Below are 6,813 nucleotides of genomic sequence, written 5' to 3'. Positions count from 1 at the left end.
AATTTTAAATCTCAAGTCTCTCATGTACAAGCCATTCCCATAAATACCCAAAAAATATTTTAAGAAATCCGAGAAAGAGCTCACCTTACCTTGTCGAAAAAAAAAAAAATTAAATAAGAAATCCCAGAGAGAGCTCACCTCACCTCACCTCACCTCGCCAAACGGCCTAGGTCGCACGGCCTAGGTTTGGCACGGTGGTACGATGGTGGCATGGTCTAGTTGGATCGGGCAGCTATGGGTTCTTTGGTTTCTGGCCTGATGAGAAGGTGGGGTGGGGTGGGGTGGAGTGAATGGTTTGTAGTGTAAGGAGGCTAAATATGCAGGGTTAAAGGGTGGGCTTAGAAATCAAGTCTTAGTTACTCGATTTTCAGGTAGTCACCATGTGAAAAAAAGTCACATCAGACGTGATTAGACCATGAAAATCAACTTTTTGAGACTCGATTTATAGGCCTTAAATCGAGTCTTTAAAACTCGAGATGTTAGTAAAAAATATAGTTTGAAAACAGTGTCTACTAATTATATTATTTGACAAACAATGTTAATTTCCAATTTTGGCTGAGTTGTTATAAAAAAATAAAATAAAATATTTTAAAAAAACTTTATAAAGAGTTTTCAACAGTTTAGAGGAATAGACTTTCGAGACAAAATAATGATGAATTTTTTTTTTTTGAGAAACTTCATTTTCTTTTTCTTTTTTAATAATTTGGGATGAAGAATATATATTTTTTAAAGTATAAGAAAAAAAATATTTTAACATTTTTGAAACGAAAATATTATTTTACCATTTTTTTTTCTATTTTTCTCCTATTTCTTCACTTTAATAATAATAAAGTGAAGAAATATTATTTTTCTCCTATTTCTTCACTTTAATAATAATAAAGAGTTTGAGATATGTAGAATTGTGTATCCATCTCGCTAACCAAATCAAACTAACCAACCCAATCCAACATGGCAATTCAAATTGGTTTATTGGGTTGGTTATGTTACTAAAATTTTATTTGAAACTAGAATTGGGTCGAATTCGGGTTAGCAAAATTCTCATTTGGACCAATGCAATTAAATAAATGGCCTCTTGACCAGTATGGGATGGGTCACCCGCCCTTGCTCCTACCTTGCTTCTCCCACAAGTATCCACCCTTGAACTAATTTCTTCCTGAGAAAAATAGATAATAATTGTTTACTTAAAACTAGTCCATCTCATGGAAGATTTTAATTTTATACTAAAGCTCATCGATTCTCAAACATTGTTCTGGGCCTACAAAGCTTTTAATAGCTACAATATCGGCAAAAATGGCCCATTACCATCAATTTTGGAAATAATTTGCTCAGAAACACTGTTTCCGAACTATATAGCAATGTACCACTTTTTCGGGCCTATAGCGGCGTTTTCCTGAAAAAAAAATTTTATAAGTCCCATAACAGGTTCAAGGGGCCCTATAGTGGCGTTTTTAAGCCCTATAGTGACGTTTTTGGGCCCTATAGCGGCGTTTTCCTGCAAAATTTTTTTGTAAGTCCCATAACAGTTTCAAGGGGCCCTATAGTGGCGTTTTTAAGCCCTATAGTGACGTTTTTGGGCTCTATAGCGGCGTTTTCCTGCAAAAAATTTTTTATAAGTCCCCATAACAGGTTCAAGGGGCCCTATAGTGGCGTTTTTTAAGCCCTATAGTGACGTTTTCGGGCCCTATAGCAGCGTTTTCGGAAAAAGTGGTACACTGCTATATAGTTCGGAAACAGTGTTTCTGAGCAAATTATTTCCAAAATTGATGGTAATGGGCCATTTTTGCCTACAATATCAGTGAAAATAACAAGCCCAACATCACACGTCTCACTTCTTTTTTAGAGAGTAAGGCAAAAGAAAAACTGCAATAAATTTCAAAAATCTTTCATAGCTCACAAACCCAAAGAATTGTAAAAATGGTGTGAAGATTAGACAAGATAATAAACCTCAACAAACTATAAGTCTTTCAGCACATGGCAACAATGTTTTCATTGTGCTCTACAATGGCAGAGAGCTAAAGATAACATGAGTCGCCTTAAGGTTGATGCTACCTATGTAGTTTCGATGTTGTTTGCATTACCAATAATAACAACGAAAGGAAATGGTGATAGTGTCTTCGAATTAGTTTCAACTTTTGAGCTTAGTTCAAGGCTGGGTAAAAATCTCAATAACTCCCTCCTTCCTCCCTCCTCCACCCCCCCCCCCCCCACACCCCATTTCTTTCTTTTTTTAATATAGAAGTCAGGTTTGGGATGGGAGATAAATACCCACAAATGTTTCGAGTATGAGAGAAAACCCCAATCTCACATCAATCCTTCAGCAGGGAGGGTAAATCCCATGCCATTGGGTCGAGCTTGAATACCTAAATGTTGAATGATACTAGCCATCCCTAAATCCAACTCATGATGTTAATAGTTAAAAAAAAAAAAAAAAAATAGAATGAATATTAAATTTCCTGCATAAGCTAAATGCTATTGATGATTATTATTCTTATATTTGTGCTGAGTAGTGGTACACTCATGGTCGCTCCAGAAGCTTATAAACCATGAGTGGGAGGGTTACTTAGGCGATGTGGGACTCGGGTGAGCCTAAGTGTCAATCACTTCATGGCAAAAATCCTTAACTCCCACCCCTTCATGACAAAACCGTGAGGGACTGGCTCCCCAAAGCGGACAAAAACTGCTTAATGCGGGATGTGTTCCCACATTAAAAGGGCCAAACTTCTAATTTTTCTTTTAAGTAGTTGATTTCCCCATAAGCTTGAATCCGAGGACCATACAAGGTCTTGGTTCTGTCCAAAACTTGTAATTTTTGGTTTCCCCATAGGCTTGAGTCCGAGAACCATACAAGGCCTTGGTTCTGTCCAAAACTTGTAATTTTTCTTTTAAGCAGTTGGTTTCCCCATAGGCTTGAGTTGTATGGTCCTCGGACTCAAGCCTATGGGGAAACCAATTATTTAAAAGAAAAATTACAAGTTTTGGACAGAACCAAGGCCTTGTATGGTCATCGGACTCAAGCCTATGGGGAAACCAACTGCTTAAAAGAAAAATTACAAGTTTTGGACAGAACCAAGGCCTTGTATGGTCCTCGGACTCAAGCCTATGGGGAAACCAACTGCTTAAAAGAAAAATTACAAGTTTTGGACAGAACCAAGGCACTGTATGGTCCTCGGACTCAAGCCTATGGGGAAACCAACTACTTAAAAGAAAAAATACAAGTTTTGGACAAAACCAAGGCACTGTATGGTCCTCGGACTCAAGTCTATGGGGAAACCAACTACTTAAAAGAAAAAAATACAAGTTTTGGACAGAACCAAGGCACTGTATGGTCCTCGAACTCAAGCCTATGGAGAAACCAACTGCTTAAAAGAAAAATTACAAGTTTTGGACAGAACCAAGGCCTTGTATGGTCCTCGGACTCAAGCCTATGGGGAAACCAAAAATTACAAGTTTTGGACAGAACCAAGGCCTTGTATGGTCCTCGGACTCAAGCCTATGGGGAAACCAATTACTCAAAAGAAAATTTACAAGTTTTGGACAGAACCAAGGCCTTGTATGGTCCTCGAACTCAAGCCTATGGGAAAACCAACTGCTTAAAAGAAAAATTACAAGTTTTGGACAAAATCAAGGCCTTGTATGGTCCTCGGACTCAAGCCTATGGGGAAACCAACTGCTTAAAAGAAAAATTACAAGTTTTGGACAGAACCAAGGCCTTGTATGGTCCTCGGACTCAAGCCTATGGGGAAACTAACTGCTTAAAAGAAAAATTACAAGTTTTGGACAGAACCAAGGCCTTGTATGGTCCTCGGACTCAAGCCTATGAGGAAACAAACTTCTTAAAAGAAAAATTACAAGTTTTGGACAGAACCAAGGCACTGTATGGTCCTCAGACTCAAGCCTATGGGGAAACCAACTGCTTAAAAGAAAAAATACAAGTTTTGGACAGAACCAAGGCACTGTATGGTCCTCGGACTCAAGTCTATGGGGAAACCAACTACTTAAAAGAAAAAAATACAAGTTTTGGACAAAACCAAGGCACTGTATGATCCTCGAACTCAAGCCTATGGGGAAACCAACTACTTAAAAGAAAAAATACAAGTTTTGGACAGAACCAAGGCATTGTATGGTCCTTGGACTCAAGCCTATGGGGAAACCAACTACTTGAAGGAAAAAATACAAGTTTTGGACAGAACCAAGGCACTGTATGGTCCTCGGACTCAAGCCTATGGGAAAACCAACTACTTAAAAGAAAAAAAATACAAGTTTTGGACAGAACCAAGGCACTGTATGGTCCTCAAACTCAAGCCTATGGGGAAACCAACTACTTAAAAGAAAAAATATAAGTTTTTGACAGAACCAAGGCACTATATGGTCCTCGGACTCAAGCCTATGGGGAAACCAACTACTTAAAAGAAAAAATACAAGTTTTGGACAGAACCAAGGCACTGTATGGTCCTCGGACTCAAGCCTAAAAGAGATTTTTATTATTATTAATTAATTGTTATTATAACTTCTGGATAGAATCAGGGTATTGTATGGTCCTCGGACTCTGAACCATGGAGAGATTGCCCATTAAAAATTGGGTTAAGTCCTGGACCAAATGGAAGTCCTGATCTATCCTCAGATCCTCAATTCTAAGGGAACTAACGTAAACAAGTGTTTAGACCTGGCATAGCCATATCTCGGTCCTTGGACCAAATGCCAGAAACGACTAAGTTCATGTTACCAAGAACGCGGCCAAGCCCCCTAGTACTTGGCAACCCTCTCGGATGGTTTATTTTAGGTTACTCCTTCTCGGATGACTGCCTCACGCGTAATATAGGGCATTCAGCTGTTATCACGGTTAATCTCGTATGTTTAATCTACTGTAGGTTGGTATTATTATGCTTGACAGTCTCAATAAATTCAAAATAACAGCTTTTTGTTACAAGGGATTTTGCCCTAAGTATCGTTCAAAAAAAAAAAAATACCCATATGAAATACATCCATTCACAAAGTAATTACTGCAAAAGAGAAAGAATATGTAGAATAAAATTGAATCGTCTTTTATTAAAGCAAAGAAACAGTACAGCGTACAATGAGGGGCTTAAGTAAGCCTATACCAGAAACTAACTACAAAAGCAAAAAGGAAAAGATACAAGGAGGAGATAAATCCTTCAAAACTTTGCTCTGGTAGAGATTATGCATGACAAGGTGGCCCCGCTGATGGAAGAGAAGAAGAAGCAGAGGAAGAAGAAGTAGAAACACTAGGGTAGCCTCGGTGATGAGAAAGAAGAAGAAACGGAGGCGAAAAGAGGTACCAGTGAAGGAAGAGAGGAGGAAGCAGGGATGCTTAATCCCCGCATCAACTCTGACTCCTAACACGCAGGTGTCATATTAGCAACGCTCGAGAAAGAGCGAATGGTACTGACGACGAGAAACCCCACTGCTGTCGCACCAAAAATCTGACGCGACCAGTACCTGCTTCAGATTTTGACTGAAAGAGATGGAGGCATCGCTCTCTCCATGTGAAAGCGGAGAACTGTCTTGAGTCTGTGTCTCCCCTGTCCTGACCGCGCCATCTTGAATCTCGGAAGGACCCAGTGCCTCTGGAGCGGGTGTGGTTCCTTCACCCCCACTCGTGCCTCAAACATATCACTCTAAAGTTTGATTGCACTGGAGATGAAGACTTGGAGCACAGCTGAAGGATTAGGAATTTCAAGGGACTGAAGGATCTGCACGTAAAGGGAGTAACTCCCTACCCTGCTTCTTATATGGAGGGTAAGTTGGCAGCATTTAATCTACGCAGATTTCCAAGAAGTGCTGCAGACGAGACAGTTTCTACTCAACTCCCAACACCGTTTGAAACTATAGGATTTGTGTGGCCTCGTTAAGGGGACATATTAAAAACGCGCCTCGAGCACTAAAACGGCCAAGACACGGCGTGAGCAAATCTAAAAGGAATGTCTCATAATCCAACACACCCCCCAGGCAAGTGAAGAGACACTGACATTAATGAAGGGCAAAACTGGGCAAGCCATGCTGTAAGCACGACATCACCAAAACCTTCCTCCCCAACCAAGAGGTCGGGCAGCAGGATTTTGAGGGGCTATTGTGGGGTCGTAGAACTTGTGACCCTGACCCACTTTACATTAGGGCCCAAGGCCCGAGCCGAGGAGAGCATTGCTAAGGACATATAAAAGTCCAAATTACCTTAAGACACAGTCGAGGAGGATTTCGTCCTCGGCATCCCGTAATACCCTAAAGGAAAAGACGAGCTCAGTACAGGAGCAGGGCAAGTGAAAAACTGCCAATACTGCAATAAAGAACTCTGCGTCTGACAGGTCCATGCTCTTCACCATGCTCTTTAGCTTTTACAACTACCCCCAACCACTATAGGTATGGGCCGATGGGACAAGTCTCAACCCCAGAAAGTGGAGCTTACTCGTGGACACTGGAAAGAGGGTAAATGCTAATATAAAAGGGGAAGAGAACCAAGGGAGGGGGGTGGTCTCCCAGACAAAAAAGGTCCCAAAGAAGGAGAATAATAAGATCACCAAGCTCCTCGGATAAGGTCGAAAGACCGGAACCACTCAGGTTGCACCGGAAGAAGGCCTTGCTAGATATGCCCAGTTCATCCCCGTGTAAATTGCCATATAAACCACGACTGACCGTAGTCCGATAGTTAAGGCCTAGCCTTTCAAGCCCACGTTCTACAAATTTTATTGTTTGGGCCCTTAACGTGCGAACCCAATATCATTCTGGGGTCACTACAAATTGTGTTCTTACATTGTTCATTCTAAAAAAAACCTTTAAAAATATTTTTTGGTAGAACAT

This window comes from Quercus lobata, chromosome 9, assembly GCF_001633185.2.
Source record: "Quercus lobata isolate SW786 chromosome 9, ValleyOak3.0 Primary Assembly, whole genome shotgun sequence".
Lineage (NCBI taxonomy): Eukaryota > Viridiplantae > Streptophyta > Magnoliopsida > Fagales > Fagaceae > Quercus > Quercus lobata.
This window is presented reverse-complemented; position numbering follows the sequence as displayed.